Source organism: Ornithorhynchus anatinus, chromosome 18 (assembly GCF_004115215.2).
Source record: "Ornithorhynchus anatinus isolate Pmale09 chromosome 18, mOrnAna1.pri.v4, whole genome shotgun sequence".
Classification (NCBI taxonomy): Eukaryota; Metazoa; Chordata; class Mammalia; order Monotremata; family Ornithorhynchidae; genus Ornithorhynchus; species Ornithorhynchus anatinus.
Genome location: NC_041745.1, coordinates 10,689,414 through 10,711,465, shown reverse-complemented (window position 1 = coordinate 10,711,465; position 22,052 = coordinate 10,689,414). Strand labels below are relative to the sequence as shown.

The 22,052-nt window shown below is 56.0% G+C and overlaps 1 protein-coding gene across 1 annotated transcript in view; it reads right to left on the bottom strand.

Annotated features, from left to right (window-relative positions):
• The window catches only part of BCOR (BCL6 corepressor), a 110,258-nt gene extending 103,075 nt beyond the window's left edge, over positions 1-7,183 (bottom strand). The window contains exon 1 of the mRNA XM_029083093.1: positions 7,108-7,183. The gene's annotated coding sequence lies outside the window, so the exon portion shown is untranslated. The remainder of the gene's footprint in view (positions 1-7,107) is intronic.
• Between the last annotated feature and the right edge of the window lie 14,869 nt (positions 7,184-22,052).

Here is a 22,052-nt window from a genome sequence, read left to right as displayed (position 1 = left end):
CTGCCCCTTGCCTGTTTGCCTGCTGTGTGACCTTGGATGAGTCACTTCACTTTTCTGTATCTCAGTTTCCTCATCCCTATTAAATGCCCATTTTAATACCTGTTTTCCCTCCCCCTTAGACTGTAATAATAATAATAATGTTGGTATTTGTTAAGGGCTTACTATGTGCAGAGCACTGTTCTAAGTGCTGGGGTAGATACAGGGTAATCAGGTTGTCCCACGTGAGGCTCACAGTTAATCCCCATTTTACAGATGAGGTAACTGAGGCACAGAGAAGTTAAGTGACTCGCCCACAGTCACACAGCTGACAAGTGGCAGAGTCGGGACTCGAACTCATGACCTCTGACTCCGAAGCCCAGGTTCTTTCCACTGAGCCACGCTGTAAGCCCCGTGAGGGACAGGGACTGTGTTTAATCTGATTATTTTTTATTTATCCCAGTGCTTGGGACATAGTAGGTGCTAAGCTTGTTGTGGGCATGGAAGGTGTCTGCTTGTTGTTTTATGTACTCTACCAAGCGCTTAGTACAGTGCTCTGCACATAGTAAGCACTCAATAAATACCACTGAATGAATAGTAGGCGTTGAGTAATTACGACTGAATGAATGAAAGAACCAAGCTCCTCGTGGCCAGGGATTTTTTTCCCACCAACTCTGGTATAATGTACTTTCCCAATTGTTTAGTGAAGTGCTTTGCACACAGTGAGCACTCAATAAATGCTGTTGATTAACACATACCACTATCATTATTATTATTATCATTACAGAGAACTGTGCTAAGCATTTTGGAGATTACATAGGGATAGCAGATATGATCCCTGCCCAGAAGGAATTTACTCCTTTCAGTGTATAATTGAGGCTTTTTGGAAGAAATATTTGATTTGGGGGCATGAGACACACACCCTGTCTCTCTCCCCACAGCCCAACACTATCAGCCAAACATGACCTTTGGGAGCCATGTCCCAGCCAATCCCAGAGTTCAGAGTTGGCAACCCATATGGTAACGAGGCCTCGAGAAGCCTTGTGGCCTAATGGAAAGAGCCCGGGCCTGGGAGTCAGAAGGACCTGAGTTCTAATCCCGGCTCTGCTCCTTGTCTGCTCGGTGACCTTGGGCAAGTCACTTAGCTTCTCTGTGCCTCAATTACCTCATCTATAAAATGGGGATTAAAAGTGACAGCCCCATGTGGGAGAGGGACTGTGTCCGAACTGATTTGCTTTTATCTACCCCAGTGCTTGGAACAGTGCCTGGCACATAGTAAGTGTTTAAGAAATACTATATATATTGATTGGAGGGGTCTATTCTCTAGAAGCTGGTTGTGGGCAGGGAACGTGTCTACCAACTCTGTTATATTCTCCCAAGCACTTAATACAGTGCCTTGAACACAGTAAGTGCTCAGTAAATACCACTGATTGATGGACTGATTGGAGAGTTCTGGAGACATGAAAGTTGAGATGGGGAGACTTGTTAAGATAAGCCATTTCTGGCTGGAAGGGAAACTAATTCCTATCTAATGAATGGCTCCGCAAGAGTGTTAACTATTCATGACTCTCAAAGCAGGTATCTTTGGGAATAATAAAAATGAGAAGCAGCCTGGCCTAATGGAAAGCACATAGGCTTGTGAGTCAAAGGACCTGGGTTCTAATCCTCACTCTGCCAATTTGTTGTGTGACCTTGGGCAAGCCCTTGCCCACTATAAAAATGGAGCTTCCTCATCTATATTCATCTGGGGTAATCAGGTTGGACACAGTCCTTGTTCCACGTGGGGCTCCCACTTTGAATCCCTGCTTTAGGGTTGAGGTAACTGAGACAGAGCAGTGACTTGCCCAAGGTCACACAGCAGACAAGGGGAGGAGCCAGGATTAGAACCCAGGTCCTTCTGGCTCCCAGGCCCTCGTTCTTCCCACTAAACCAAGCTGCTTCTCTAGTCTGATGTTTCACCAGGAGTTCCATGCCACTCACTGGTAAGGGAAAGATAATTCCAAGCCCCATCTCTGTGATGGGTTTTTTGGGTTGTTTGTTTTTTTTTTTCAAAATGTAGCTAAGAAACAGGGTCGACCAGAGCTCTCTTCAGGTCTTTCTGGCTCCTTCCTTTGAGCAGTTTGATGCCCATGTGTGAGAAATGAAGCTACTTGTTCGGGCTTCCCGAGAAGCAGAATTTTCCCAGTCCCTGGGTGTCACAAAGAACCTGGACTCTGGGATTCAGGTTGACAGGGTCTGTTACTATAGCCACCGGTATGATTCCCTCTGGCCTTTGTTCAAATGGCTTTTCACACTTTCTTGTTTCTATGTTATGGATTACATTAAACTTTATCCCAGATCAAGTTGCTTCAACACTTCCCCATGTTTACAGATCTTTCTTAAGCTGATTCATAGTTCTTCTTCCTCCTGCTAATTGGCAGTCACAGATGACAAGGGATCAACTGTTTTTGCAATATGTTCAACTGCATTGACCCCCTGGGGTTCTGGTGCTCTGGACCATCCGTTCTCTTCTCCCTGTGAAGATGTTTTTACAGCTCGTGCCCAAGGCACATCGGTGGCAACGGAGCGGTAACTTTGGGTGCCCACAAGGGCACTCGAGTCATTTCTCTCTTAGCCAGCACTGTCTGTTCTGCTCTGCTGAGGATGACACAGTGCTCACCGTGTAGGCAGCCGTAGGCCCGGTATTGAGATGTAATGCGGGTTACGGATTGTTTTGCATTTCTTCTTCTGCTTTCATGTGGGCTAATAGTCACTCGTGAGCTCGGTAAACAGAAGGTGAGCTGGAGAAAGGGGGCCTTTCTGTTTGCTTCTATGTGAGGTTCCCCCTCCTCCCCCCTCTCTCCTTCTCCTCTCTGCCTCCACCCAGCTTTGGTATGTGCAGTGTCTATTTCTCTGGGTGACATTTAATTGGGCACCTGATTATCCAGGTATCCGCTAATCCCTCGCTGTTTTAGCAAATGGGTCGGTACGGAGCAGGAGGGATAGTTGCCGTGCCTTTGTGGCAGTTAGGGGTTTGTGGCCTGCAGGTTGTGAATATTGTCCATTCTCCGCCAGTGAGACCATCTCAGTGATCTGGTGATGGAAAATCCGTCCTAGCTGCCCAGAATCAATGTACTGACCAGTGTAATGTGGGGGTTTTAGAAGGAATGTCTCACATTTATGTGTGTTTGCTGGGCCCTTCTCCTTCCCCCTTTTTTTTTCCCTTTCTGCCCCTGTCTCTCTCTCTCCTCCCCCCTCCCCATCATTGCTATCTCCTGTCCTTTAAATTTCTTTTTCTTCCCTCCTTTTCTTCGTTTTTAGCCCCGGTCCACGTTGGTTGGAGAGGTCTCCAGTGTGTTTATTTGTTTTAATAAAGGTAGCTTTTTGAAGGAGCATATTTGCTATTTTCAGCTATCGAGGGTTACCTTAAACACTAAGCCAGCTAAACGTGTTAGGGGAAAATGAAAAGTCGGTTTACAAGAAACATATAATTAACGCGTTCTGCACATTTCCATGAGCCTTTGTCTGGCTGAGGACAAGACAGAGGAACAATAATAAACTTTAATAAAGCTAAAGATGATATCAGGGAGAAACGTTAACAGACAGATTTGGGTGGGAAACAAAAGCCAAAGAGGGAACGTTTAGGCTCTAATAAATATGTTAAACAGCGGCCCCTTTGTTCCCCGATTTTCTGAAACTCTTCCCACCTCCAACCCCAAGTTAGTACCTGCTAGTGATTGAAGGCAAGGAAGGAAAAGGCCCAGGGCGAGCGAATACCAAGCTCTGATAAATCCAAGCAAAAGGAACCTATCGCATAATACCCGAGCCTTCACGTGGCCTGACTTCCAATAAACCGCTCTCGGCTGAGTATTCCCCTTCTAACCCCTCAGAGAAAGTGAAATAAGACATTAGACTTTCAATAATCTCATATTGTGATGATCAATCAAAACCCAGAAGAGAAGGCCAATTTATAGAAATTGTATCTGCCTCTCTGGGCAGTTGGAACCGAAGAGTAGAAAAGAATACTGCGGCTCTCTTTTGATGTGTGAAGTTGCCTAAAAATGACAAAAGCAAAAAAAAAAAAGAAAAAGAAAAATATCTTCTCTACGCACGGCATCATTTCGGGGGGGGGGGGGGGGCGGAGAGTACACTGTGTGAATTTCACAGATCGGAGCAGGAAGTACACAGAATAGGAGCGAACATATGTTTGGGCCACATCAAGGCTATTTATTTTTATTATCTTTTGGCTATTTTCGGTTCGAGTTTCCATCCTTCTTGTTTGTTTTATCACCGGTGAAGTTTATTTACCGAATTAACTTTTAATGGAGGTTCTACTTTGTTCTTCAAAGTCGGCTCCGGGGCTGACTTCTTAGGGTACCCATCCTCTGCTCCCATGCTGCTGGTCTCCTCACAAACCCCCTACCACGAGGTCCTCGGATGGGTGGACTCCACCCCTGTTAACCCTCCGCTGGTCAGAGGCTTTTCCTCGCAGCTCCTATGCCCCTCCCTTTGATCAATTCCAAGTTTTCAGGTTGAAGGAAGGCAAAAGCACCTCTTGACCAGTTTGGCTGCCTTTCCACGTGAGGCTGAAAATGTCTACAAATTTGAAACAGCTGCCAGGCTTGCTTTGTCTGATTGCTAAAATATGCCGACCTCTCCCCCCCTCCTTCCCCCCACCCCCTTTTAATCTGTTTCATATTCACAAATTAAGCATTTAGTCTGGGTAATAAATCAGGAGGAGTTTATGAGGCTCACACGAGACAAACCAGCAGAAACAACCGCCCGGGACGCGCAAACCATCGAGGAGGCTTGGGAAGACAGACGCGTTGGGGAAATCCTCCGGGGACGGCCAGGCACCCAACGCGAGCACAAACCCGGCCGGCCGGGCGCGTTCTGCCAGGGCCACTGGCCAAAACACACACTTTCTCCTGGCCTCCACACGGCCGGGGCCTAAAATTAGGAGGCCGGGACCTAAATTTAGGAGCCCGCAAGCCACACTGGCCCAGGCTTCATGGACCGGAGCTGTCAGCTGCCCGCATTGTCCTTCTCGCACACGCGCCGCCGCCGGACCTCGTGTCCCCCTTCTGTCACCCCCTCCTCCCCTTGCAGGCCCTGGGCCCTGAGCGTGGGAAGCTCCTGTGGCCAGTGGCCAGCCGGAGAGGCGAATCCGATCTGCACTGTCCAGAGCCCGGAGAAGTCCCCTGCGTGACCTCCGGGCCCCCCTCCAGATTGTAAACTCATTGTAAGCAGGGAATAATAATAACAATAAGAAGAAGAAGAAGAATTAAGGTATTTGTTAAGCACTTACTATGGGCCAGGCACTGTACTAAACACCGGGGCGAATATAAGCAACTCCCGTTGGACACAGTCCCTGTGCCATGTGGGACTCACAGTCTCAACCCCCAGTTTACAGATGAGGTAACTGAGGCCCAGACAAGTGAAGTGACTTGCCCAAGGTCACCCAGCAGACAAATGGCAGAGCTGGGATTAGAACCCCTGACCTTCTGTCTCCCAGAACCATGCTCTATCTACTACACCATGAGGAATGTGTCTGTCACATCATACTCTCCCAAGCGCTTGGTACAGTGCTCTGCACACAGAAAGTGCTCAATAAATACAATTGACTAACTTGCCTTCCCGATTTTTTGGAGCAGTATTTGTTAAGCGCTTACTATGTGCTAGGCACCATTCTAAACGCCGGGTTAGATCCAAAGTAATCAGGTTGGACCCAGTCCATGTCCCGCATGGGACTCACAGCCTTCACCCCATTTTATGGATGAGGCCAGAGACGTGAAGTGATTTGCCCCAGGACACACAGTAGACCGGGGAGGAGTCGGGATTAGAACTCGCGTCCTTCTGACTCCCAGGCTCTATCCAGAAAGCCATGCTGCTGCTCCGAGCCACCGGCCGGGCAGCCCAAGGACTTCACCTCTGCAGCCCCACACCGGGCCTTGGGGGTGGCGGACCCACTCGGGGGTCCAGTGTCCAGGGTCCCGAGCCCCCCCTCCCGCGGTGGGAAGGTAGCGGGCCTCTTGGTCAGCTCGGATCTGTCCACCCACTCCCCTCTCCCGGGGAATCCCCGGGGCCTCGGGCGGGGGGCCAGGTTTCCCAGCAGCAGCCCCCTCCCCGGGGGTGGCCACAACAGCCAGCCCGGCTTGGGGGGAGGGGATGGGGACCCCCCTCCGGGGTCCCCTTCCTCCCGCCACAGCCACCCCGGGCCGCGCACACACACACATACACACACACGCACACTCCGGCTGCTAAAGCCATTATCGGCGCCGCGAGAGAGACTTTTTAAATATTTACAGCCGCGCTCCCTTCCCAGTAGCCGGATGCGTCTCAGATCTGCTGGGGGCTGGGGCTGGGGGCTAGAGCTAGGGGCTGGAAGCTGGGGACTGGGATGGGAGCTAAGGATGGGGGCCGGGGGCTGGAGGTTGGGGCCTGGAGGCTGAGGCTGGGGCCGAGGCTGGGGGCTGGGGCTGGAGGCTGGAGGTTGGAGGTTGGAGGTTAGGGGCCGAGGGTTGGAGGCTGGGGGCTGAGGCTGGGGCCAGGAGAGCGAAGGAGAGGGAAGAAGGGATGGAGTGGTGGTGCGTGTATTTATGGGGGGGGGCGAGGGAGGTGCTCTGCCTTGACGCCCCGGACACAAAAGCCCCGCGGTGGACCCCGTAGATGACTCCCTCCAGCCCGCACCCTCTTGCCCCCGGGGGTCGCCTGGGATCACCCACCCCGCACCCGACCCCACCCCCCACCCCACCCCCCATCCCGCCGTCTCGCCACGCCGCACTTTGCCCCGCGGGTAAGGCAGAGACGCTCCGTTCAGGCCGGGGTCCGGGCTTGAAAGAGAGGGGAGGAGGAAGAGGAGGAGGATTGGAAGAGGAGGAGGAAGAAAAGAGCAGGAGGAAAAGAGGGGGAAGAGAGGAGGAGGAAAGGGGGGGCAGGAGGAAAAGAGGAGAAAGGAGGAGGAGGAGAAAGGAGGAGGGAGGAGGAGGAAGGCAAGGAAGTGGAGGAGGAGAGAAGGGGCGGGGAGGGAGGGGCGGAGGGGGGCTCCGGTGGGGGAGGGGGGAATGGGGAGGGAGGGAGGGAGGAGCAGCCCCGGTGGAAGCGCGGAGGCTGATTTAAAGGGTCTCCCATGAAAGCGAGCAACACACAGACCTGTGACCGCCCGCCTGGTGAAATTTGATGAGATCTCTTGGCGAGGAGGCGCTGTCAGAGGCTATTTATCTCTCGCCAGAGTGGAGGCTCCGTTTCCCACGTCGCCTGTGAGTAACAATGGCAGCGATCAGCAGCTTTTCACGCGCTTCAGTGGATGAATGGATTGCGGAAGATGCCCGCGCTCCGCTCAGATGGCTTTCTGATGCCGCCCCCCGCCCGGCCCCCCGCCCGGCCGCCCCCCGGCCGCCCCCCACCTCTGCGGGCGCAGGACCGGCCGCTCGCCCCGCTCCTCCCGGGGACCCGGGTCGCCCCGCCGCCCGCGCTCCTCTCCAGCCCCTCCCCCACGTTTTCCCAGCCCCAAGACCTTGGCACCTTGCCATCGGAGTGTCATTAGGGGCTGAAACTTGACACACGGCTCTCCGCCCGGAGGCCCTTCCCGCCCCCTCTTTTCCCTCCCCGCCCCCCCACCAAGTTTACTTTCAAGGAGTTGGACCGTGTTTCCGCCGGAGAGCCGGGCCCTGTCGGGGGTCGCGGGGAGGGGGTCGGGGGGGGAGGGGGGTGCGATGGGGGTCCTGGCCGACGTCTTTGGGCCAATGGGAATCGGCGGAGTCCGGGCGGACAGCCGCAGATCCCGAGAAAGGAGCCGCTTCCCCCCCTTCCCTCCCCCCACCGGCCTTTGTTGTAGCTAATCCGTTGGGGCGACTCAAGGGAGAGACACAGACACACACACACACACACACACGCGAGCGCACACACTCCTTCTCTCCCCCCCCCCCAAATCGGTCTCTGTTTACACGGAAAGTCTGGGCGGAGTTCGGGACACCCCCCCCCCCCGGACCCCCTCCCGCCCCCCACCTCCAAGCCTGGGGCCTGAGCTGAGGCTCCACTTTTTCTGTCTCCGAACCCCGCCGGACCTGGAGAAATCGACGGGAGCGGCAGTTTCCACCCGGGTCTGTTTGTAGTGGAATTAAATTAGTCTTCGGGATACCCCTCAGGGGAGAGAAAGAGACCCAGGAGGGGAAAGGCACCCGCAGACCGACCAGCGGCCAGAGGGATGGATTGAACAGGGAAGCAGAGACGGGGGAGACAGACAGAGAGGGGGGGAGCTGCACTTTCCATCTGGGTCTGTTTTTAGTGGAATTAAATTAGTCTTCGGGATGCTCCTCGGGGGAGAGAAAGAGACCCAGGAGGGGAAGCGCACCCCCAGACGGACAAGCGGCCAGAGGGATGAATTGGACAGGGAAGAAGAGACGGGGGAGACAGACACAGAGAGAGAAGGAGAGGGAGCTGCCGTTTCCAACTGGGTCTGTTTTTAGTGGAATTAAATTAGTCTTCGGGATGCCCCTCAGGGGAGAGAAAAAGATCCAGGAAGGGAAACGGACCCGCAGAGGGACAAGCGGCCAGAGGGATGAATTGGACAGGGAAGAAGAGACGGGGGAGACAGGCACAGAGATAGGGAGGGAGCTGCAGTTTCCAACTGGGTCTGTTTTTAGTGGAATTAAATCAGTCTTCGGGATACCCCTCAGGGGAGAGAAAAAGACCCAGGAGGGGAAGCGCACCCGCAGACGGACAAGCGGCCAGAGGGATGGGTTGAACAGGGAAGAAGAGACGGGGAGACAGATACTCAGAGAGAAAGAGAGACATCCCAAGGCCGGCCAGATAAAAGATAGACTGAGAGACGCAGGCAAACTGAGGATCGGGGAGACATGGGACGGAGGAAAGAGGTGGAGAGTCGGAGAGGTAGACAGACAGACGCGCAGAGACAACATACACGATTCAGGGCATCGGAGGCGTGTGAGCTGCAGACAAAGACAGCTGAGGCAGAGAAATACAGAAAAAAAACCCGATCCGGAAACAAAGAAATAGATTTCGTCAGACTCAGCAGAGGCGCACAAAGCCACCACACACCAAAACAGTCGGGGAAACCGAGTCACACGCAAGGATAGAGGCGCGAGCCAGAGATGGGGGAGAAGATTTGGGTTGGGTTGGCGAATTTTCCCATCTTCCCGGACCTTCCTCGCCCCCTTTCTTAGGTGGAAGCCAGCCCCAGAGCAGGCCTTGCGTTCGTGTGGGGCTTGGCTCTGCTTTCCTTTTCGCTTTTCTTGAACCGGGACGTTTCCGCGCTGCTGCGGGAGGAGGAAAACCGGGCCCACGGAGGCGCCCGAGGGATGGGGGGGGGGGGAGCGCCACGGGAGACCGAGCTCCCGTGGCCAAACGCCACCGGGAGGGATCGGTGATAAGGAGAGAAGAAGAAATGCGTCAGCAGTTTTTCTATTATACATTTACAGCCCAAGGAAAGCTAATTTCTCCTCCGAGGACCTTTGACACGCATGATGCATGAAAGCCTGAGCGCTCTCCTCAGAAGAGGATTCAACCCGCGACTTTCCAGTTGACGAGGTTCGGCTCGCCGGAATTATGCCCATTCCCCTGGCCCTCCGAGGCTGGGAAATGGAAAAACAAAAAAAACACGGAACTTTTCCGCACCGTTCGCAGTTGAATGGGAGAGGGGAAGCCGCCAGCACTTCCCCAGCCACGCTCCAAACCGCACACTCCGCCCCTCCTCCAGAGCCACCGCTCCTTCCTTACGCGCTCTCCCGGTCCCCGTCTCGTCCCCCTCCCCCCCTTTTCACCGCTTGGCAGGAGCCCCCCCAGCGAGACCAGCGCGGGACAAGATGAGTCTAGGGGCGGGGGAGGTCGTCGTCCCCCTCCCAGATCGGGATTCCAGGCGCTTTCCCTCGGCGAAGCGCTAATTGAACACTGCCACCGCCCCCCTTCCTTCCTCCCTTCTGGGTTAAGTGGGGGAGGGCGATAACCAGCCAGGCCAAGACAGGGAGGGAGAGACAGAAGGTGTGAGGAGACAAGAAGCAGCGTGGCCTAGTGGATAGGGCATGCGCCTGGGAATCAGAAGGATCTGGATTCTAATCCCCACCCTGCTTTGTGACCTTGGGCAAATCCTTTGGCCTCTCTGTGCCTCGGTTTCCTCATCTGTAAAACGAGGATTAAGATTGTGAGCCCCATGCGGGACAGGCACGGGGTCCAAACTCACTGGCTCGTATCCACCCCGGCGCTTTTACTGGTGCCTGATACATAGAAAGGGTTTAACGAATATGACAATTATTACTTTTATTATTATTGAGGGAGAGATAAGCGCTTACTACAGTGCTGTGCACAGTAAGTGCTCAATAAATACGTTGGAATGAATGAGACAAGGGGAAGAGACAAGGTGTGAGGAGACATGAGGGAGAGACAAACAGTTCTGAGAAAAGAGGGAGAGATCGAGTGGGGAGAGAAGATGGAGAGACAAGTTGAGAGAGAGAAAGGAGGTTGAGGACAGAGGGAGAGAAACAACTGAAGAAGAAGCAACGTGGCCTCGTAGAAAGAGCATGGGCCTGGGAGTCAGAGGACCTGAGTTCTAATCTCTGCCACTCGTCTACTTGCTTTGGGCAAGTCACTTCACTTCTCTGGGCCGCAGTTACCTCATCTGTAAAATGGGAATTAAGACTATGATCCCTACTTGGGACAGGGACTGTGTCCAACCCTATTATCTTGTATCTAACCCCAAGCTTCTTTCAGTGTTTGGTATATAGTAAGCACTTAAAAAACAATATTAAAAAAAAGGCCACTCTAGGGTTTGAGGTAAAGGAAACATGCTAATGTAGTGCCCGAAAAACTCAGGAGGGATGAGAAGACCAAGTAAGCGTTGGAATCGATCAATCAATCATACTTATTGATTGTTTACTGTGTGCAGAACACGGTTCCTAGTACTCGGGAGAATACAATATAACAGTGTTGGTAGACAGCTTCCCTGCCCTAAACGTACAGCCTAGAGGAGAAGGCCCAGAGGGGCTTGCAGGAATATAAAGAACGATCCAGTTAAAGACTCTGGGAAACAAGCAGATCATACCCTCATCCCTCCTACAGACCAGGGACCAGCGTCAGTCACTACCATGGCTGTTCGTGCCTGGCTTCGTGGTACAAGGACGGGATAGGCTTTTTACCAGCCCCTAGGAATTCCTCCCAGGCTGTCTTCCGCCCCTCCCCCCCCCCCCCCCGAGTCGCCACTGGTCTGGCAACCGAGTCTAGGTTTGCTTGTGACTGGCGGGGTACCTCTGATGATGGAGCTTGTTATTTAATTCACGATCCTGATAACCGATCCTAACAAACCAATAGATGAAGCACACTCGGCTCGTGAGTGGCCTACTGAATTTAGCCAAATCCTTTGGGGGTGGGGGGTGGAGAGAACAGCTTTTAGACAAATTGACCAATGAGCCTCAGGTAGAGGAGGCTGAAATCATTTTGGTTTCCCATTATGACTGAAAGCAAGTTTTCTGATGAGCATTTCCATTCAATTAAAGACGAGCCAGGATTCTTGCTTTGAGCAGTGCTTCTTCTCTTCAGCTCCTTCGGATAAATTTTTATTTTTACATTTAGCCAAGCCTGGTTGAACCACTGTCTGACTCGGGTTTCTCTGAATATCTCTTCTCAGTAATAATAACAATAATAGCAATAATAGAATTTGCTAAATGCTTACTACATGCCAAGCACCGTGCCCCGTTTGGGGCAGGGACTGTGCCTGATCTGATTGAACTACACACACTACACTACACTATGGGGCTCAGAGTCTAAGCGGGACTGACGAAGGAGGCACATACCCCATGTTACAGATGAAGAAACGGAGGCCAGGGAATAGTGAATCATTCTCATTTGTTGAGCGCTTACTCTGTGTGGAGCGCTATGCTAAGCCCTTGGGAGAGAACAATATAACAGGGATGGTGGGCAGCCAAGTGACTTGCTCAAGGTCACACAGCAGGCAAGTGGCAGAAAAAGGATCGGAACCCAGGTTTCCTGACTTCCATGCCCCTGCTCTTTCCTCAAGCGCTCATGACATCATCACGGGCATCGCTCTGCATTAAGGTAGGAGGGAGCGGGGAATGTAAAAGCCGGGGCCTATCCTTTGCACAGGAAGAGAAATCTGAATCCCTGATAGCACGATCGAGATCAGGAGAGAGAGAGAGCGAGCGCAGGTCCGGGCACGGCCTTCGAGTCAGAATCACTGTCCTCAGACTAGACCGCAAGACTTCGGTGGAGGCGCGCTGACACGTCGCTATCTAAACAGAAATCAGTAAAGCTCTGGCATCGCTTTGGGGAGGCTGGGGGAGGGGAGCAGAGAGGCAGAAGAAGAGTGGGAGAGAACCACATCGAGTCTGAGAGAGACAGAGATAGAGAGAGAGAGAGACACCGAGACGGAGACGGAAAGATTCAGAATGTTTTGGCAAATGCTCTCAGAGGAGAGGAATCCAGATTGAAAAAGAGAGAGCTGTTAACAGCCAGGGGAAGAGTAAACTCATGGGATGCATAATTATCTTTCCAGTAATCCTTTTCAGGGCCAGAGGAACACAAATTGCTGCTTCCTTTATCAAAACATAGAAAAATACTCTTACTCGACATTAAACAGATACGGGGCTCTGCACAGACTCTTTCGGGGGAGGGGCGGGGGGGGGGGCGCAGAAACACCTAAGAGAAGATTAATTTTCCCGAGACAGGAAGAGAAACTGAAAGTGTGAGACCCAACAAGAAGATTTTTTTCCTTTTTTTTTTTGCTTCTGAAGAGCACCGAATAGTGTTCGGAGACCTCGCTCACAGAACTAAGCAGACACAATTCGCTGTTAACAAAATCTGTGCGTGTGTGCGTGCGTGAGCGTGTGTAGAGTGCGCACATGGTCTCACAAAGGACTGCCAAGTAATAACCTCCATTTTTACTTACACTCTCACTTTTCATGATGAGTTTAAAAAAAATCAATATGGGTTGACTTGGAATTCTTTTTGCTGGAGATATAAATAGGTCCGGGACGACACCACAGGAAAACCCCCTTAGTCGTGATTTGGGTAGAAATTTGAAAAGAAAGGAAGAAACGTTGGAAAATGACAGCTAGCGCTCCTGCTGTCACAGTTCTTTGTTACCTATCAGTTGTCAGGGAAGGATCAAAGGAAGCCGATTTTACTTCTTAAAACGTGTCACCCGAAAACCTGAAGATCCCTGTTTGTTACAGGCTCAGAACCCTTGGTATGTGGTTTCCCGTGGATGTCTGGAATACGCGTGGGTGGGGAGAGGGAGAGGACCCCCCCCCCCGCGCCTCAAGTTTGGAGTTGCTGGGTGTGTGTTCCTGCGTGAAGGAGGTCGGGTTGCGGGATGTTTCAAGCTTTGCGGTGCATACGTGTCATCTGGGGGAGAGTGTCTCACTCTATCATCACCGCCCCCAACCCCCCCTTTATTCCGAGCATCCCCTTCCAACCCGCCGCCGGCTGCTCTTTCTCGCCTCCATTCTTGGCCTGCGTGTTTGGAAAATCGCATTCCCCGTGACCGTGGCGGGGACCCGAGAGAAGGCGCGGCCGAGGTTTGGGGTGTCGCCGGCCGATCGGCCCGGGCGGCTCGGAGCGAACGCAGGATTCCTGCACGGGCTTTCCTCGAGAGCCGCAGTGCGCAGGCGCAGAGACGCCCCCCCCCCGGGGGGGGTAGGGGAGGAGAGGGGCTTTGGGGGTCGCCGCAGTCCTCGTCCCTCCCGCATCACGCAGGAGGTGGTCCTGGGGATGGTGCCTCGATGCTTCTCGAGCCTGGGCCGGCATCCCTGAAGCCCCCCTGGCCGTGCCCCCTGCCCTCCCCAGGACGTCCCCCCTGCAGCCCCCAGGTCGGCCAGGGAAAAGCCTGACACTTAACAATCCGTTCAGGGCGGGAGGTGCCTTTTAGAAGGGCAGATGGTCGAAGCGTGGCTCGCTCTGCAGGAAACACAGACATGCACCCATGCATGGGTCAATAGGCAGGGAGAGGGCGTCGCCCTCACCGGGAGAGCTGCGGGCAGTTCTCCCGGGGGCGATCAAGACCCCCCGGGGCTGGGGTATAATCTACCCTCTGCTACTCCCCGCCTCCACTTTCCCTCTCCGATGATGCGGCCGCCCCGGGGCACTTCTGCTCGGGCCGGGAGTTTCCCGTGCTGCTTTGCGAGACGCGGTGTCGCCTAGTGGAAAGCGCAAAAAAAAAGGGAAAAAAGAAGCCAGGAGACCTGGGTTTTAATTCTGCCTCTGCCACATCCCTGCTGTGTAACCTACGGCCAGTCCCTCAACTTCTCTGTGTCTCAGATTCCTCAGATCTAAAAAGGGGTTTCAATACCTCTGGTCCCACTCCCATGTAAGCACAGGAACTGCGATAGATCTGATTTGGACGGTCTCAACCCCAACGCTTGGCACACAGTGGGGGCTTAGCGACTATCCCACAGTTATTATTGCTGCGTCCCAAGGCCTCCGGGGGATCTCGGCACCGAAACGTCCCACTTCTTCCTAGGCTGCTTCTACCGCCCGTGTGAAGGGCCGAGATAACAGAGCCCGGAAGGGCTTGGGGACCGGAGGCGGCCACACAGTCGCGATCTAGAAAATTCAAGTAGAGGCGGCGCCAATTAGCGGCGTCAACTGAGAAAGCAAGAGTGCAGAGCGTCCTGGCGGGGGCTGCAGCCGGGAAAGCTGGGGAAGGGACGCAAAGGGGCTTGCGAGGCGAACGGCGGCAGGAGGGCGACCAGTGGCCAGGCTGCGGTCGCCTCTCGTCGTAGCTAATACGTCCCGAAGGGTCGTGGGGAGGGGGGGCGCCTGGCGTTTACCCTCTGTCTTCTGACCCAGGATTGTGTTTGGGCCCTAGCCTTGGGCAAACCCGCGAGGGTCCGGGGGAGGGAGAGTCCCTGAAAATGATACGGACAGGGCGGGTGGCCAACGGGCAAGCAAGATGGTCCCCGTGGAAGAAGCCACAGGGAACGGGAATAATAGTAATAATAATAATGATGGTATTTATTTAAGCGCTTACTATGGGCCAAGCGCTGTTCTGAGCGCTGGGGTGGATACAAGGTAATCAGGTTGTCCCCCGGGGGGGCTCACTGATGCATTATGGCCTAGTGGATAGACGATGGGACCGGGAGTCAGAAGGATCTGGATGCTAATTCCGCCTCTGCCACAGGTCTGCTGTGTGACCTTCGGCAAGTCACTTCACTTCTCTGGGCCTCGGTTCCCTCGTCTGTAAAATGAGAATTAAGACTGTGAGCCCCGGGTGGGAAAGGGACTGTGCCCAACCTGATTAATTTGTAGCTACCCCAGCGCGTAGAACAGAGCTGGTCACAGAGTAACCGCTTAACGCGTACCATTCGCTATTAATAATCATAATCCCTATTTGATAGACGAGGTCCCTGAGAAGTGAATCGACTTGCCCAAGGCGGAGTGGGGATTAGGATCCACGTCCTCTGAATCCCGAGCCCGGGTTCCTGGCTCTGAGCCACGCTGGGCGGGGGGGGGGGGGGGGGGCAGCTCCGTGTCCCAGAGCCAGGGTTGGGCTTGGGGCTTGGGTTTAGCCCAGGGCGGGACTGGCGACCAGGTGGGTCCGCCGGCCGCTCGGGGCAGGGGCGGGGGAGGGGGCGTGCGCCCTTCTCGGCGGGGAGGCCGGGGAGGCGGGCCTTGCATCGGACACGCTTGGGATGGGGCAGCCCGGCCAGGAAAGCGGTCGCCGCCTCCAGCAGCCGCAGCGCCCTTTAACCCACCCCACTCTCGGCCCCCTGACCCTTGTCATCCTGCGCCGCGGGAGCGGGGCGGTGGGGGCGGGTGGGCAGGGGGAGGAGGCGGCCTGTTCCAGCCAGGCTTTCCCTGGCCCACCCCCAGACTGTGAGTCGTCGTCGTCGTCGTCCCCCCCCCCCCCCGCCCAGGCGGCTGCGGGCGACCTCCCGCCTCTAAGTCCGGAGCCGAGTGGCGGGCGGGATCCAACGGCGGGCCTTCTCATCGAAGCTGGCAGGGGCGGCGGCGGTAACAGCAGCTTGCCAATTCTGCCCGGTGCATTCAGGCTGCAGTTGGTCAGTCTCCCGCGGCGAAGTCACTTAGAGTAAACAGCCTCCCCCTTCGCCCCCAAGATCCCCCCCCTCCCCACCGTCCCTCCCTCTCTCCCCAGGACTGGCTGGGAAAACCTCACCCCGGCACCAGCTCATCCCCACCCTCTCTCTCTCTCTCTTTTTCTCTCTCTCTCAGGCTCCCCGGCCGCGTCTGGGGCAGGACGCCTCTGCGAGGCTATTGTCAAGAGGCCTTGGCCGACAGGTCTCCCGCAAGGCCGGCCTGGCCCCCGGAGCGGGTGTTATAAAGAGGAAGGGGAGCGGGGTGTTGCTGCTAGGGGAGGGCGGCCGCCCCGCTCCCTTCTGAATGTCAGCTTTGTTCCGGAAAACAAGGGAACCATTAGGCTGCTGCCCCCAGGGGAAACACAAAACTTCTTTTTTTTTGAATCTCGGGAAGGACGGCTGGCTGAGCTACGGGGCTCCCGGGAGAGGCCGAGACAGAGAGGAGAAAGGGAGGGAGAAAGAGAATAGAGAGAGACAGAGGAGAGGGAGAGAGAGAGGGAGAGACATGGGAGAGGGTGACCGAATAGAAAGAGAGGCAGAGAGAAAAGAGGGACAGGAGAGGGAGAGAGAATAGAGAAAGACAGAGAGAAGAGGGACAGAGGAGAGGGAGAGAGTAGACAGAGAAGAGGGAGAGAGAATAGAGGGAGACAGAGAGAATAGAGACGGGAGAGGAGGGGGAGGGAGGGAGAGAGAGAATGAATAAAGACAGAGGGAGACGGCCGCCAGACCAGAGACACGGCCTCCGGTGGCTCCGCCCGGCAGCTACGAGCTCAGGCGGCGGGACTTTGTGTGTGTGTGTGTGTGCGTGTGTCCTTATGAACAAGCAACCCTGGCCAAGTGGCGCCTGCCCAGCCGGGGCCTGTGCCAGCTTCCTGCCCTGCCCCGGGCCGAGGAGCAGCCGGGGACGCCGCAGGCCCGGCCGGAATCCCAGGATCCCGGCGTGGGGGCAGGGGGAGGGGGAGGAGAGAGGCTGGGAAACCACGAACACATAACACAGTGGTAGGCCACCACCTGGATAGAGACACTCCCTAAACCGGACTGGCTCCCGTCCAGCTCCCCGCCACCCACCCAATAAAATTCTAGCCGAGGCCCCGGCCGCCAAAGCCAGCCAAAGACCCACCCATCCTCGCCCCGCCTTTGGTCACTCCGGAGTCGCCCCCCTCCCCCCCCCCCCGCCTAGATGGAAAGAAGAGAGAGCCGCCGTCCCTTCCCGGAGGAGCCCCGGGACATGGCTCCGGTTTTGCGAGCTTGTCCCCTTCCCCTGCGACCCTCCTCGGAGGAGGGGAAGCCCCCGAGGCTAGCCCGCTAGAAGAGTCGATCCGGTATTAAAGAAGCCGTCCCGCAAGTCTCGGGTCACTCTTTTATTCCTGCCCGTCGGTGGCGTTACTTGGTCTGTTGTTTGTCTTCCAAACCCGACTTCCTCTCCACCTCCCCACCCGGCAAACGCACAGCAGCCGCCCTCCCCGAAGCCCAGTCCCCCGAGAGGACGAGTTAACCAGGCCCTCGGGACCCCCCACCCACTCCCCTCCCTCCCCCGGGGAGCTCCTGGTCGGGCCTGTAACACTTCTCCCTTTGGGTCCTCGGAAGGCAGGCGAGCTCCCCCTTCTCTCTTGCTTTCTTTTCTTTTTTTTCTGTTCTCCCCTTCGGTCGCCCGGTTTCCAACTTCCTCTAAATCTCCCTTCATGCTCAGAAAAGCACCGAGCAGAGAAACGGAGAGGAAGCACGCTGCTGCCGTGCGAAATGCGGACCATGTGTGGGGACTATTGAGTCAAAGTGCAACTGCCTGCAGCTTGGGGGTGGAGGCGAGGGGTGGGGTGAGGGGGTGGCCGGGGAGGGGGAGGGGAACCTCTCCGCCTCGGTCCCCCTGGGGAGCCCCTGGGCTTCTGCGGTCTGGTCAGAATCCCCTTTCCTGGACCAGGAAGGCGACAGAGGTTGGTGGCAGCGGCAACCCGGAGACGCGGCCCTTGCTTTTCTCTCGCTGCTGTTGCCGCCGAGGCCTAGGGTGAAAGGGTAAAAACCCCCATGCGGCAGGCGAGGCAGAAGAGGGAGCGGGGGGAGAGTGAGAGACCAGAAAGGAGGAGGAAGAGAGAGTGATTTCTAGTTTCTGTGGAATCATCAAACGTAATGATAAGGATTTAAAGAAAAAAAATCCCCCCCGGCCTTTCTTTCTAAAGATGCAATGTGGCTGTTAGGAAGTGTGTCTCTGGCTTTACATCGGCCTCTTTTGCCTATTCCCCTCGCCCCCTTCCCCAGACCTCCCTTACTGGGGAGGGGAAAGAGAAAGGACTGCAGCTGACAAATATTGTCCATTCTCCCCATCGATCGGAGCGTATACAGATGTGATAGCTTGACGTGCCGCGGACCGGTAGCTCCACCGTTCCCTGGTTCGTTCTCTCTCTCGCTCGCCCGCCCGCCGTCTCCTCCTCCTCCCCCCCCCCCTTTGTTCTCCTCCCCTTTCCCTCTCTTTAAATAGATTTCAAGGCGCTGCCTGTTGGAGAGCAGCTGCCGAGCTCTCCGGAGAGCGAGCGAGCGAGCGAGCGAGCGAACGAACGAGGCATCGAGCCCGAGGTTTCCCTGCCACCGACCTCTCCCCCCCCTTCCTCCCCCCCTTCCCCACCTCCACCCACATCCCGTCCACTTACTCTCCGCCCTCTCCGATTTCCAAAACAGAAACCACCCTCCGCCCCCTCCTCCTCCCCGCAAAACCTCCCCGAGCCTCCGGAATCGCGGCCGGGGCCTGCGGCGTGTGCAAGTGGGGGGCGGGGAAGAGGTGTATAGGGTGAGGGAGGGCTTGGGGGAGCAAGGCGGGGAGAGAGAGGGTCCGAGCCTCGGAAACCTACAGCCGGTCACGTTGAGAGGGGGGACAGTTTCCCATTAGGGAAAGTCAGCGGAGGCGGCTCTTTTATTTCCATTTTGCAGATGGCAGATTAATCCGGCTGCTCCCGGGATTCAAAGGGGCCGCGCAGCGCCCGCAAGCCGGGGAAGGGTAAACCCGCCCCTCCCTGTAGACCTTAATTACACACACACACACACACACACACGGAGACACACATACATACATACATATATATACACACACACCGCCCCCCGCTTGTTCCCTGCTGGCCGGGGGAGAGTCACCCTGGAAGCCTGCTTGGGGGAGGAGGGATGGGGTTTAACTAGGCCACACGGCCGCCCTTGCCCGGGCCCGGGGCCACCTCGCCGTCTGTCGCGTAAATGACCGCCGCCCCGCACGGGCTGCTAACAGGCAGTTGCAATCAGTTTTCGAAAGGTTAGTCAAGGTCCCCCAGCTCTCGCAGACGGAAGGCATTACGAAACCGCCCTTTAGAAAGGAGGCGAGTTTGCAGCCGCGACTGGAAGCGAACCGGACGGAGCCCCCCCACCCCCGCCCCGCAGGGGGGGGGGGGGTCGCAGGCGGGGAGGGAAGGGTACGGGACACTCATCGATCCCCCATCACCACCATCCCCCACCCTTCCCGGGCTCCAGACCCGCCTCTTCCCCGTGCTGCGGGAAAAACCCAAGTGCGAAAGAACGGGATCGTCTGGTCCTTTGAGGCCCAGAGGGAAGGGAACGAGAGGACAGGAGACAGCGGTGACTCAGTTCACCTCTCCGCCCTGACCCACACACCTCCCGGTGGACGGGCTTGTGTGAGGTGTGTGTGTTTGTGGATCCGAGTCCGGGGAATTGGCCGTGGTTTTCTTGTGCCTGTGTGCGGAAAAGGGGAAGCGGAGCCGGCTCAACGGGGGCCTTCCCACCCCGGCCGACGACGGCCCTTATTCCGCGTGCACGGAGGGGAGGGAAAGGGTTAAAGAGGGGCCCTGTGGGAGCGAGGGAAAAGCCTCCGTCCCGGCGTCTGAGGAAGAAGAAGAAGCCGCCGCCGCCGCCGCCGCCGCTAGAAGCCGTCCATCAGCAACCAGTCCAACCTGCCAGTGATAATGTGCGATCAACACCAAATCACCCCCGCCAGGCACGATCCATCATCCCTGCAATGCAACGGGCCCGCGTATGGCTCTGTCTGTGCGGGGGGTGGGGAGGGGGAGATCTCGGGGGTGGGGGCTGGGGAGGGGGGAGGTGGAGGGGAGCAGAAGCAGGAGGCGGCGGCGCGCACCGGAATTCAAATTGCAACATCGTCCCTGCCTTCCTCCCCTTCACCGGCCCGCTGCAAACAGCTCCCCGTGAAACGAGCTACTTTCGAAGTTGCCTAACGGGGGAGGGGGGAAAGGACGAGCCCGCTTCGCCCCCTCCCCTCCCCCCAGCAGGGAGCCTCTCCCCAGCCCAGCGCGCCCCTCCCCCCACCTCCGAGAAAGCCTGGATGGCGGAAAATTAATATTTAATATTGTGAAATTGATTAAAGGGCTCAGAGTCGGGGAGGGGGGGCGGGAAGAGGGAGGGCGGGACGAGGCCGGGGGTGTAATTAAAGATCTGAGGACCGCGAGGCTTCCTTCCCGCAGGACCCCGCAGGACCCCGAGCTTTGTGCGGGCGGAGGTGCGAGGCCCGGTCCCCCCGCCCCCCATTCTCTCTCTGTGTCTCAGTGTTGTGCCTCTCTGTCACTGTGTGGCCTCCCCGGGCGGCCACCTGCCTCGGGGGGGGGACGACTGCAGCGCACCTGGGACTGGGCTGGGCGCCCGAGAAGAGCCGCCACCTCCCCGCCGCCCTCCGGCCCGCCCCGTATGGAGGCTCCATCTCGGCGGCGGCGGGAATAAGGGAGGGAGGGAGAACACAGCCCGCCTGCTTCCACCTCCCGCTCCCGTTCCCGCAGCCTCCTGCTCGGCCCCAGATAGGAGCCATCCCGAGCCCCCCGCCCCGGGCGCCGCTTGGCTGAATTCCCAGCCCGTCCCCGCCCCGCACTCCCAGCCCCTCCTTCATTCATTCGGTCTTATTTATTGAGCGCTTACTGGGTGCTGATCACTGTAGTAAGCGCTTGGAATATACATTTGGGTAACAGAGACGATCCCTACCCAACAACGGGGCTCTCGGTCTAGAAGGGGGGAGATGCCCCACGGGGCAGCCTCCAGCACCAGGTGCGGGGACAGGGAGATGCGGGGAACGGCCCGGGGCCAGTGGGAACACCGAAGGCAGGAGGTTACGTTTCTGCAGGAAGGAGATCTGGAGCGAGTGTTCGCCCACAATGAATTATTCCCGAGGGGGCAGTTTATTGGAAAATCTCTGAGGTCACCAAGAAGTCTACAAGGGAAAGAAAAATACACACTTACTGCAACAAAAACAACAACAATAATCATCGTCATAAAGAGTGGCACATCACCCACAAGGAGAAGCAATGTGGCCTCGTGGAAGGAGCCCGGGCCTGGGAGTCAGATGGCCTGGGTTCTAATTCCGACGGCGCCACTTGTGTGCTGGGTGGCCACGGCTAAATAATTTCACTTCTGGGTCTGTGAGCCCCTCCTGGGACAGGGATTAAGACTGAGAGCCCCAGGTGGGACATGGGCTCTGTCCAACCTGATTACCTTGTTTCTATCCCAGCGCTCAGAACAGTTCTTGACACTTAGTATTTAACGAATACCGAAATTATTACAGTTTTTATTGTCACCCATTCGAACCAGGTGGCCTCAAATACCCGCACAATGTAGTATGTCAGGTGAGAGCCAACAGGTGACGACCCGCGTTTGCTTTATTGTGCCTCCAGAGCCGATGGGAGGCTTACAATGGGGACATTTTGAAAAGGGACTCTTGGAAAATGAATTCTGGGGTAGGAAAGGAAACGCGTTTTTACGTGTGTGAAGGGGGAGATTATGCCGTGCTTTCGGAAAGAAAAAGGAATGAGTTGTAATGTAGAGCAGCTTAAAGATGTCTTTTGCAGAGTAATATGAATCACAATCACGGGATTGATAAGGCTGCAGAAACTATTTTAGAGGAAACCCTTAACCTAGGGCTAAGAGCTCATTACTCATGAGCATAACAATGGGCAATGGCAACGTTTGGAGCATCTCATCTTTGTCTCTCCTCGAGGTGATTTTACCTATCAGCATGGTCTCCAGGGGTTAATTGTGCCATCGGCCCACGGGGTCGGACAG